General features: G+C 35.8%; 1 pseudogene; it reads right to left on the bottom strand.

The window, feature by feature from the left end:
- Positions 1–381: 381 nt before the first annotated feature.
- Positions 382–1,073, bottom strand: LOC112835746 (large ribosomal subunit protein uL1 pseudogene; annotated as a pseudogene).
- Between the last annotated feature and the right edge of the window lie 11,879 nt (positions 1,074–12,952).

The raw sequence follows: 12,952 nt of genomic DNA on the forward strand, positions 1-12,952 counted from the left end.
AGGTTTATCCATGTTAGACCATGTAGCTATATTTTGTTCCTTTTTATTGCTAAATAGTATGCCTTTGCATAGCTATGCAACATTTTGTTTATCTACTCACAGTTAATACCCACTTGACTGCTGAGTTTTGCTACTAGAACATCATGCTATGAACATTCACATAAATGCCTTTGCCTTTGTGTAGATATATATTCATGGCCCCTGGATTAGAAATCTAGGAGTGCAATTGCAGTCTCTTATGGTCAAGTTTACATATTAAGGAACCACACCTACCAAATTGTTTTCAAAGTGGTTAAAACTTTTACATTCCCACCATCAGTACTTTAGGTTTCCAGTTTCTCTATAAATTCCCCAAACCTGCTGTTGTCAAGATTATTTTTTTTTTTAAGGGTAGCACTAGGATTTATTGAACTGTGCCTTAGTACAGGCGCTGGGGCTTGCCCATGGTGCTCTTGATGTATAAAGCCCGGACGTTCTGCCAATTCTTCTTGAGCAAGGACACCAGGAAATTGACCGCTAAGTGGATGTTGTACACAAGCTCGTCATCTGTCATCTTCACATGGCCAACAGCCACTGCCAGACACAGAACCTTCTTCATCTGGAATTTGATGGTGGACTTCACTTCATCCACTTTGGCCACCATGTTTTCATTGTGGGTCAGCAAGGAAGGGAACTTGCCAGCCTTATTCAGGCCTGGGCCCAGGATTCGTGGGATCTGCTTGATAAGAGATTCTGAAGCCAAAAAGGCATCATACTTCTTGGCCAACTTCTTGACTAATTTCTTATTCTTGTTGAGTTTCTTCAGCGCCTCAATATCCATATTCACTGCCTTGGACTCATCACAGTGCTGCTGATCCCCCAAAACACATACGGAGAACTTGGGGCGGGGAGTGGACTTAAGCCTGACGGTGCCCGAGAAGCGTTTGTCCTTCTGAGGGTCATAGTTCTTCAGACTGATCTGCAGCTCCACCGTCTCCAAAAACTTCCGGCGCTTGCGCTGGTTCCCGTGCAGGACTTCCCGCACCGCCTCGTACAGGGTGTCACGGGAGACTTTGCTGCTCATTGTTCTTCGCGCCACAGTAACTGGAAAAAAAAAAGATTATTTTTAAATATGGACATTCCAATTTTTAATTAGTGGTATCTCAATGTGGGGGGGGAGCTTAATAACAGCTTTATTGAGATGAAATTCACATACTATAAAATTTACACTTTTTTATTAACATATAATATTTTATTTGTTTCAGGGCTATAGGTCCGTGATTCATCAGTCTTACACAATTCACAGTGCTCACCATAGCACATACCATTCCCAATGTCTATCACCCTATCCCTCCCACCCCCCTCCACTCCAGCAACCCTCAGTTTGTTTCCTGAGATTAAGAGTCTCTTGTTGTTTGTTTCCCTCTCTGGTTTCGTCTTGTTTCATTTTTCCCTCCATTCCACTATGATCCTCTGTCTTGTTTCTCAAATCCTCATATCAGTGAGATCATATGATAATTCTTTCTCTGATTGACTTATTTTGCTTAGCATAATACCCTCTAGTTCCATTCACATTGTTGCAAATGGCAAGATTTCAGTGTTTTTGATGGCTTCATAATATTCCATTGCATATATACACCACATCTTCTTTATCCATTCATCTGTTGATAGACATCTAGGCTCTTTCAATAGTTTGCCTATTGTGGACATTGCTGCTATAAACATTGGGGTGCATGTGCCCCTTCGGATCACTACATTTGTATCTTTGGGGTAAATACCCCGTAGTGCAATTGCTGGGTCGTAGGGAAGCTCCATTTTCAACTGTTTGAGGAAGCTCCATACTGTTTTCCAGAGTGGCTGCATCAGCTTGCATTCCCACCAACAGTGTAGGAGGGTTCCCCTTCCTCCACATCCTTGCCAACATCTGTCATTTCCTGATTTGTTAATTTTAGCCATTCTGACTGGTGTGTGGTGGTACCTCATTGAGCTTTTGATTTGGATTTCCCTGATGCCAGAGTGATGTTGAGCACTTTTTCATGTGTCTGTTGGCCATTTGGATGTCTTCTTTGGAAAAATGTCTGTTCATGTCTTCTGCCCATTTCTTGATTGGATTATTTGTTCTCTGGGTGTTGAGTTCGATAAATTCTTTATAGATTTTCGATACTAGCCCTTTACTGATATGTCATTTGCAAATATCTTCTTCCATTCTGTTGGTTGTCTATTGGTTTTGTTGACTGAGTCCTTTGCTGTGCAAAAGCTTTTTAGCTTAATGAAACGCCCATAGTTCTTTTTTGCCCTTGATTCCCTTGCCTTTGGCAATGTTTCTAGGAAGAAGTTGCTGCAGCTGAGGTTGAAGAGGTTGCTGCCTGTGTCCTCCTCAAGGATTTTGATTGATTCCTGTCTCACATATAGGTCTTTCATCCATTTTGAGTCTATTTTTGTGTGTGATGTAAGGAAATGGTCCAGTTTCATTCTTCTGCATGTGGCTGTCCAATTTTCCCAACACCATTTGTTGAAGAGACTGTCTTTTTTCCACTGGACATTCTTTCCTGCTTTGTTGAAGATTAGTTGACCATAGAGTTGAGGGTCCATTTCTGGGCTCTCTATTCTGTTCCATTGATCTATGTGTCTGTTTTTGTGCCAGTACCATACTGTCCTGATGATTAAAGCTTTGTAATACAGCTTGAAGTCTGGAATTGTGATGCCACCAGCTTTGCTTTTCTTTTTCAACATTCCTTTGGCTATTCGGGGTCTTTTCTGGTTTCATACAGATTTTAGGATTATTCGTTCCATTTCTTTGAAAAAAGTGGATGGTATTTTGATAGGGATTACATTAAATGTGTAGATTGCTCTAGGTAGCATAGACATTTTCACAGTATTTGTTCTTCCAATCCATGAGCATGGAACGTTTTTTCCATTTCCTTGTGTCTTCCTCAATTTATTTCATGAGTATTCTATAGTTTTATGAGTACAGATTCTTTGCCTCTTTGGTTAGATTTATTCCTAGGTATCTTATGGTTTTGGGTGCAATTGTAAATGGAATTGACTCCTTAATTTCTCTTTCTTCTGTCTTGTTGTTGGTGTATAGAAATGCAACTGATTTCTGTGCATTGATTTTATATCCTGCCACTTTTCTGAATTTCTGTATGAGTTCTGGCAGTTTTGGGGTAGAATCTTTGGGTTTTCCACATAAAATATGATATCATCTGCAGAGTGAGAGTTTGACTTCTTCTTTGCCAATTCAATGCCTTTTATTTCTTTTTGTTGTCTGATTGCTGAGGCTAGGACTTCTAGTAGTATGTTGAATAGCAGTGGTGATAGTGGACATCCCTGCCACATTCCTGACCTTAGGGGGAAAGCTCTCAGTTTTTCCCCATTGAGAATGATACTTGCTCTGGGTTTTTCATAGATGGCTTTTATGATATTGAGGTATGTTCCCTCTATCCCTACACTGTGAAAAGTTTTAATCAAGAAGGAATGCTGTACTTTGTCAAATGCTTTTTCTGCATCTATTGAGAGGATCGTATGGTTCTTGTTCTTTCTTTTATTAATGTATTGTGTCACATTGATTGATTTGGAAATGTTGAACACCTTGCAGCCCAAGAATAAATCCCACTTGGTCATGGTGAATAATCCTTTTGATATACTGTTGGATCCTATTGGCTACTATTTTGGTGAGAATTTCTGCATCCATCTTCATCAGGGATATTGGTCTATAATTCTCCTTTTTGATGGGGTCTTTGTCTGGCTTTGGGATCAAGGTAATGCTGGCATCATATAATGAGTTTGGAAGTTTTCCTTCTATTTCTATTTTTAGGAACAGTTTCAGAAGAATAAGTATTAATTCTTCTTTAAATGTTTGGTAGAATTCCCCTGGGAAGCCATCTGGCCCTGGGCTCCTCTTTGTTGGGAGATTTTTAATTACTGCTTCAATTTCCTTAATGGTTATGGGTCTGTTCAGGTTTTCTATTTCTTCTGGTTCAGTTTTGGTAGTTTATACACCTCTAGTAATACATCTATTTCATCCAGATTGTCTAATTTGCTGGCATACAGTTGTTCTTAATATGTTCTTATAATGGTTTGTATTTCTTTGGTGTTGGTTGTGATCTCTCCTCTCTCATTCATGATTGTATTTATTTAGGTCGTTTCTCTTTTCTTTTTGTTAAATCTGGCCAGGGGTTTATCAATCTTATTAATTCTTTCAAAGAACCAACTCCTAGTTTCATTGATCTGTTCTACTGTTCTTTTGGTTTCTATTTCATTGATTTCTGCTCTGATCTTTATTATTTCTCTTCTCCTGTTGGGTTTAGGCTTTATTTGCTGTTCTTTCTCCAGCTCCTTTAGGTGTAGGGTTAGGTTGTGTATTTGAGACCTTTCTTGTTTCTTGAGAAAGGCTTGTATTGCTATATATATTCCTCTTAGGACTGCCTCTGCTGCATCCCAAAGATTTTGAAATGTTGTGTTTTCATTTTCATTTGTTTCCATGAATTTTTTTAATTCTTCTTTAATTTCCTGGTTGACCCATTCATTCTTTAGTAGGATGCTCTTTAGCCTCCATGTATTTGAGTTCTTTCCGACTTTCCTCTTGTGATTGAGTTCTAGTTTCAAAGCATTGTGTTTTGAAAATATGCAGGGAATGATCCCAAACTTTTCGTTCTGGTTGAGACCTGATTTGTGACCCAGGATGTGGTCTATTCTGGAGAATGTTCCATGGGTATGAGAGAAAAATGTATTCTGTTGCTTTGGGATGGAATGTTTTGAATCTATCTGTGAAGTCCATTTGGTCCAGTGTGTCATTTAAAGTCTTTATTTCCTTGTTGATCTTTTGCTTAGATGAGCTGTCCATTGCAATGAGGGGGGTGTTAAAGTCCCCTACTATTATTATATTATTGTCAATGTGTTTCTTTGCTTTTGTTATTAATTGGCTTATATAATTGGCTGCTCCTATGTTAGGGGCACAGATATTTAAAATTTTTAGATCTTGTTGGATAGACCCTTTATGTATGATATACTGTCCTTCCTCATCTCTTATTATAGTCTTTGGTTTAAAATCTAATTTGTCTGATATAAGGAATGCTACCCCAGGTTTCTTTTGATGTCCATTAGCATGGTAAATAGTTTTCCACCCCCTCACTTTAAGTTTGGAGGTGTCTTTGGGTCTAAGTTGGGTCTCTTGCAGACAGCATATCGATGGCTCTTGTTTTTTTATCCAGTCTGATACCCTGTGTCTTTTGATTGGGGCTTTTAGCCCACTTACATCAGGGTAACTATTGAAAGATATGAATTTAGTGCCATTGTATTGCCTATAGGGTGACTGTTACTGTATATTGTCTCTGTTCCTGTCTGGTCTATGTTTCTTTTAGGCTCTCTCTTTGCTTAGAAGACCCCTTTCAATATTTCTTGTAGGGCTGGTTTCATGTTCGCAATTTCTTTTACTTTTTGTTTGTCCTAGAAGCTTTTTTTTTTTTTTAAGATTTTATTTATTTGACAGATGCAGCGAGAGAGGGAACACAAGCAGGGGGTATGGAAGAGGGAAGAAGCGGGCTTCCCGCTGAGCAGGGAGCCTGATGTGGGGCTTGATCCCAGGACCCTGGGATCATGACCTGAGCCAAAGGCAGACGCTTAATGACTGAGCCACTGAGGTGCCTCTTTCTTCGAAGCTTTTTATCTCTCCTTCTATTTTCAGTGACAGCCTAGCTAGAGATAGTATTCTTGGCTGCATATTTTTCTCATTTAGTGCCCTGAATATATCATGCCAGTCCTTTCTGGCCTGCCAGGTCTCTGTGGATAGGTCTGCTGCCAATCTAATATTTCTGCCTTTGTAGGTTACAGACCTCTTGTCTTGAGCTGCTTTCAGGATTTTCTCTTTGTCTCTGAGACTTGTAAGGTTTACTATTAGATATCGGGGTATTGACCTATTTTTATTGATTTTGAGAGGGGTTCTATGTGCCCCCTGGATTTTGATGCCTGTTTCCTTCCCCACATAGGGAAGTTCTCTGCTATAATTTGCCCTAATATACCTTCTGCCCCTCTCTCTCGTTCTTCTTCTTCTGGGATCCCAATTATTCTAATATTGTTTCATCTTACGGTATCACTTACCTCTCGAATTCTCCTCTCGTGATCCAGTAGTTGTTTATCTCTCTTTTTCTCAGCTTCCTTATTCTCCATCGTTTGGTCTTCTATATCACTAATTCTCTCTTCTGCTTCATTTATCCTAGCAGTTAGAGCCTCTATTTTTTATTGCACCTCATTAATAGGGGCAAAAAATAAAAATAATTTTTTATTTTGATTTGGTTAGATTTTAGTTCATTTCTCCAGAAAGGGATTCTCTAGCATCTTCTATGCCTTTTTGAAACCCAGCTAGTATCTTTATAATCATCATTCTGAACTCTAGTTCTGACATCTTACTAATGTCTGTATTGTTTATGTCCCTGGCAGTCGGTACTGCCTCTTGTTCTTTTTTTTTTTTTTTTTTGAGGTGAGTTTTTCCATCTTGTCATTTTGTCCAGGGAAGAATAGATGAATGAGAGAACAAAATGCTAAAAGAGTAATAACGACCCCAGAAAAATATACACTAAACAAATCAGAAGAGACCCAAACCTGGGGAAAAAGAAAGAAAAAAAAAGAATATGATCAGGCTGGTGAAGAGAGCAGATCCACACACTAGATTTTGGGTGTATTTTGGTCTGTCAGAGAAACTGCCTCCCAAAATTTTGAAGAAAGAAAAACCTATATATATATATATATATATATATATATATATACAAAAATAAGGGTAAATACAATGATGGATGGAATAAATACAATGGGATGGAATATGACTGTAAAGATGAAAATTAAATATTTTTTAAAAGAATTGATAAGTTGGTTGAAAAAGGAAAGAAGAAAAATTAAAAAAAAGTGGAGAGAATTTGATCAGACAGGAGACTAGAACAAAACCATACACTAGATTTAGGGTATATTTTGTTCTGTTAGAAGAAACTGTATCCCAAAATTTTAAAGAAAGAAAAACTTATATATACACAAAAAATAAGGTTAAATACAATGAAGGAATAGAATATGACTGTAAAAATGAAAATGAAAAAAGATTTTTAAAAAGGAATTGATAAGATATTGGTTGAAAAAGGAAAGAATAAAAATTAAAAAAAAAGAATTAGAAAAAAATAAAAAAAATTTAAAAAATTAATTTTGAAAGACTAAAGCATCTTGGGAAAAAAGCCATGAATTCTATGTTCTGTATTCCCCTAGGGCTAGAGTTTTGCAGTTCTCATTGATTGGTAAACTGGGTCTTGGCTGGCTGTTCTCGTTGGTCTTCTGGGGGAGGGGACTGTTGCAGTGATTCTCAAATGTCTTTGCCCGAGGTGGAATTGCCAGGGGCCAGGCTAAGTAATCTGTTCGGGTTTGCTCTCAGTAGCTTTTGTTGCCTGAAAGCTTTCCCTGCAGCTTTGGAGGACAAGAATGAAAATGGCGGCCTCCCAATCTCTGGCCCTGGAGGAGCCATGAACTCAGGGCCCCACTCCTCAGTGAGCCATCAGAGAAAAGCAGTCAATCACTCCTCTCTCCCTGGTCTCCGGTGGCATGCCATGCTCACCCAGCCTGTGACCAAGTGTTTCTATCTCTGGCACACCACCCCGTTTGGAATCTCCAAACCCCAGCAGATTCCTGTGGTGCACTCCCATGCCACTCCTCCTTGGGGAGGAAGGGGGGTCTCCCTGGTTCTGCTGCTTGTTAGGTCCTTGCTGGAAGAATAGTGGCCTGACTGTGCCGCGGATCATGGTTTATGGCAGCCTCCAGCTGAGAGCCCACTCTTCGACTCCATCTTTGCAGCTGGCTTCCCTGCTCTGACACCTGGGAGCTCTGCCACATTCAGGCACTCCTGGTCTTTCTGTGACCCCGAGGGTCCTGAGACCATACTGTCCCATGGGGGTTCCACCCCCTGCTTAGCCACTGGAGCAATGTCCCTCAGCAGAGCAGACTTCTAAAAGTTCCAATTTTGTTCTCTGCTGCTCTATCACTTGCTGGTAGCTGGGTGACGGAGGGTCCCTCCACCCCTTGGTCTATCTTCCCAAATATCGCTTCGGATTCACTTCTCCACTGTCCTACCGTCCAGAAAGTGGTCGCTTTTCTGTTCATAGAATTGCTGCTATTCTTTTCTTCAATCTCCTGTTGAGTTTGTAGGTGTTCAGAATAGTTTGATAGCTATCTAGCTGAATTCCTGGGACCAGATGAAATTTAGGTCTTCTACTCCTCCACCATCTTGCTCCTCCCCCGCAAATTTATACTTTTTTAAAAAAAGATTTTATTTTTAAGTAATCTCTACAACCAACATGGGGCTCAAACCCACAATCCCGAGATAAAGAGTCACATGCTCCACCAACTAAGCCAGATACCCCTAAAATTTACACTTTCAATATATTTTAATATATTAACTACACAACTATCACCATTATCAAATTTTGGAATGTATTTTATTGCCATCCAAAAAGCTCTGTACCCGTTAGCAGTCACCTTCTTCTCTCCACCTAAACACATCACGGGACTCTTTCTATGGATTGCTCATTCTGAACATTCAGTATAAATGGAATAATATAATATGTGGTTTTATGTAATTGACTTCTTCCACTTAGCACAATGTTTTCAAGATTTATCCATGTTGTAGTGTGTATAGTACTCCATTTTTTTGCTAAATTACATTCCATTGTGTGGATATACAATATTTTATTTATTCATTCATCAGATGATGGGCATTTGGGTTGTTTTTAACTGGTTATTATGAATAATGCTACTATGAATGTTCACATACAGGTTTTCATGCAGACATATGGTTTCATTTCTCTTTGGTATATACTTAGAAGTGAAATTTCTGGATCATATGGTAACTAACTCTATGTTTAACAATTTGAGGGACTGCCAAACTGTTTTCCAAAGTGAATGCACTATTATATAATCCCACCCAAATTTAAGAGGTTCTAAATTCTCTGCATTCTTACAAGTATTTGTTGTCTCTTTTGATTTTAGCAATTCTAGTGTGTGTAGAGTAGTCTCTCATTGTGGTTTTTATTTGCATTTCCCTGATGGCTAGTAGTGTTGATCATTTTTGCATGTATCTATTGAACATCTATATATCTTCTTTGGAGAATTATCTTTTCAAATCATTTTTCTATTTTAATTGTTTCTTTTTTCATTATAGAGTTGTAAAAAATTTTTTATGTTGCAGGTATACAATTCCTTGTATATATGTGATTTATAAAAGTTTTTTTATTATGTGTTGTCTTTCACTTTCTTGAGTGTCTTTAAAGCTAACAGCTTTTAATTTTAGTGATGTCCAGTTTATCTGTTTCTGTTGTTGTTACTTCTGCTTTAGATATTTATCTAGGAGGGCTTTGCTCAATTCAAGGTCATAAAAATTTACTCCTATGTTTTTTTCTAATAGTTTTATTGCTTTCGTTCTTACATTTATGTTTCTGATCCACCTTAATATCAAAATTTGTGTTTATTATGTGGAGTAGGGGTCTGAATTATTTTTTTTTTTTTGCATGTGGATCCAGTTACTGTAACACCATTTATTGAAAAGACTATTTTACCACAACAAATTGTCTTAAAAAGCTTTGCTAAAACTTAATTAACCATAAATGTAAGATTTTATTTCTGGAGTTTCAGTTGTATTCCATTGACAGATGCCCTCAAAAACCAGTTTTGATTACTATAGCTTTGTAGTATAGTTGGAAATCGGGATGTATGGGCACTCCAAATTTGTTCTTCTTTTTAAAAAGTCTTTTGGCTATTCTGGGCTTCTTGCCTTTCCATATTAATTTTAGAAACAATTTTTGCAAATACGTGTTATTATAGATTTTTTTCCTAATTTCATTTTTGGAATTTTAATTGTAGTATGTAAAAATGTTGAAATTTGCATATTGAGCTTCTATCCTGCAAATAATAATGAACTCACTTATAAATTCTATAGTTTTTGAGTGTGTGTGGATTCTTTAGGACTTTCTATGTGCAATATCATGTCATTTGCAGAGAATGATCATTTTAATTTACCCTTCCAATCTGAATTCCTTTTATTTCTAACCAATTTCCATGGCTAGAACCTCCTGGAAATGGTATAATGGGAATGGTGATAGTGGTTATTTTTGCCTTTGTCTGATATTTGTGGGAGAATATCCAACCTTTTATCATTAAGGATAAAAACCTGTGGAATTTTGGTAGATTCTTTTTGGGAGATGGAGGGAGTCCCCTTCTACTTCAAGTTTGTTGAGTGTTTTAACATGAAAGTGTATTGGACTTTATCAAATGCCTTTTTTTTTTTGCATCTACTGAAATGACCATTTACTTATTTGCCCTTTATTTTATTAATTAGATGTATTACCTTGACTAATTTTTTGAATGTTGAACCTACCTTGTACTGGTGGGAAAATGTGTACTTGGTGTGATATTCTTCTTATGTAGGTTGCTTACTTAAGTTTTTTAGCATTTTATTGACTATTTTTGCATCCATATTCATAACAGGTATTGGTCTCTGGTTTCCTTTTCTTGTGATATTAGCATAATACTGGCCTCATAGAATGAGTTAGGAAGTGTTCCCTTTTCTTTTTTAATTTGAAGAGTTTGTGAATGATTGGTATTAATTACTCTAATGAAGTTATTTGGACCTAGGCTATTCTTTGTAGGAAGTTTGAAAATTATTAATTCAATCTATTTACTTTTTATAGGTCTACTCATATTTTCTATTTCTTCTTGAGTTAATTTTGTTGGGTCCTTTTAGGAATATGTCCTTTTTGATGTGCGTTATAAAGTTTGTTGGCATACAATTATCCATAGATTCTTTATAATAATTTTTAATTCTGTAATGTTGGTAGTGGTGTCTCTTTAATTTCCAATATGAATCTTCTCTTTCTCATTGTTCTGTTTATTCTAGCTAATTGTTAAAATTTTCAATCCTTTCAAATAACCAACTTTTAGTTTTGTTGATTTGTCTTCTGTTTTTCTGTTCTCTAACCTTTATTACTCCTTGCCTTATACTTCCTTTGAGTTTAATTTGCTCTTCTTTTTTCCATTTTCTTAAGGTGAACAGATAGCTTAATTATTTGACATATTTCTTCTTTTTTAATAAATGAGTTTGTAGCACTAAATTTCCCTTTCTGCACTGCTTTAGTTTCATCTAGTACATTTTAGTATGTTTTATATCCCTTTCCTTTACCTCAAATTTTCTAAATTTATTTATGATTTATTCTTTGACCTATTAGTTATTTAGGAGTATGTTAATTTCCACATATTTGAAAAGGTCCCTAATTTTCTTTTTTTTTCTTGATTTCTAATTTTATTTCATGTTTTCAGAGAATATACTTTGTATTATTTCAATCTTTATAACTTACTTTGGTTTGTTTTATGGCTTAACATGTCATATACTTGAATAATGTTCCAATGCATAGGAGAAAAGTGTATATTCTGCTGTTTTTGGATTATTTCACAGATGTCTTTAGGTCTAGTTGATTTATGGTGCTATAGTATCTTTTATTTCCTTATTGATCTCTTGTCTGTTTTTTTCATCTTTGTCAGTAGGGTGTTAAAATCTTTAAATATTATTGTTAAATTGCCTACTTTATAATTATGTCAGCTTTTGCTTCACATACTTTGAGGCTCCATTGTTAGGTGTATATATGTTTATAAGTATATGTCTTCCTGATGGATTGATCCTTTATCATTAGAATATATCTTCCTTTGTCTCCTGAAAGTTTTTGTTTTATAATTTATTTTATCTAATATTAATGACCTATCTCTTTATTGAGTTCTGATGGCATGGTATATATCTTTCCTTCCTTTTACTTTTAACCATTTTGTTTCTTTGAATCTAAATTCTCTCTGTTGTGGAGCATATAGTTGGATCTGTTTAAAAATCCATTTTGCCCACCTCTGCATTTTTTATTAGAGTGTTGTATTCATTTTCATTAATGTAACTACTGATAATGACATTTTACTATTTGTTTTCTATAAGTCTTCCATCATTTTTGTACCATTATTCTTCCATTATAACATTTTTTGTGTGATTAGTAGATATTTTGTAGTGTATATCATAGTTTTTTTGTTGTTTAGCTAATTATTTTGTTATTTTTAATGGTTGTCCTGGAGATTACAATTAATATATTAACTTGTAACTTATTGTTTGATAACAGCAACTGAATTTCAATAAGATAAAAAGTATTTGATCGAATGTAGTTCCATTATACTCCCTTCTCTTTGCTACCATTATCATACAAATTACATCTTTATAAATTATAATATCAGGAAATCATTTTTATAATTATTGCTTTATGCAGTTGACTTTTAAATCAGGAGAAGTAATTAATTACAAACATATGTTTATATTTTCTTTTATATTTGTCTATGTAGTTGCATCTATGGGTTCTCTTAATTTCTTCCTGTGGCTTCACATTTCTGACTAGTGTCTTTCATTTCAGCCTGGACAATTCCTGTAGAATTTCTTGTAGAGCAACCCAAGGCAAGAACACCATTATTCTTCCTGGAAGTTTGAGAGTTTCTAATGAATAAACTGAATTTGTTGTTTGTCACTGGTTGATTTCCAGAGCTCTGTAATATCTATTCTTGACAAATTTGTCCAATATTTTAGTTGTTTTTAGGAGATGAGATATTTAAATCTATTCATTCCACTACAGTCACCATATGTTGATCTTAATCAAAATTGTCGATTCTAACATAAATTAAAATAAAAAGAAGTTATTCATTATATCTCTGGCTCATAGATTTGTTTCTAAACTGCTTTATTATTGTTGAGTTTCTAGATGACAAATAATCCAATCAATAGGAACTATGGTAAAATTTTATAATCTAACTAATGTAGGTTAACTAAAGATAATATAATGAGAATTTTATACCTCAATGTAGAACACTGGCCTATATCACCATGAGGAATAGACGATTTACTTTTAAAAAAAAGTATATATGTATGTGT

Source organism: Callorhinus ursinus, unplaced genomic scaffold, assembly GCF_003265705.2.
Source record: "Callorhinus ursinus isolate GAN/ISIS: 27379988/994484 unplaced genomic scaffold, GSC_fseal_2.0 scaffold4, whole genome shotgun sequence".
Classification (NCBI taxonomy): domain Eukaryota; kingdom Metazoa; phylum Chordata; class Mammalia; order Carnivora; family Otariidae; genus Callorhinus; species Callorhinus ursinus.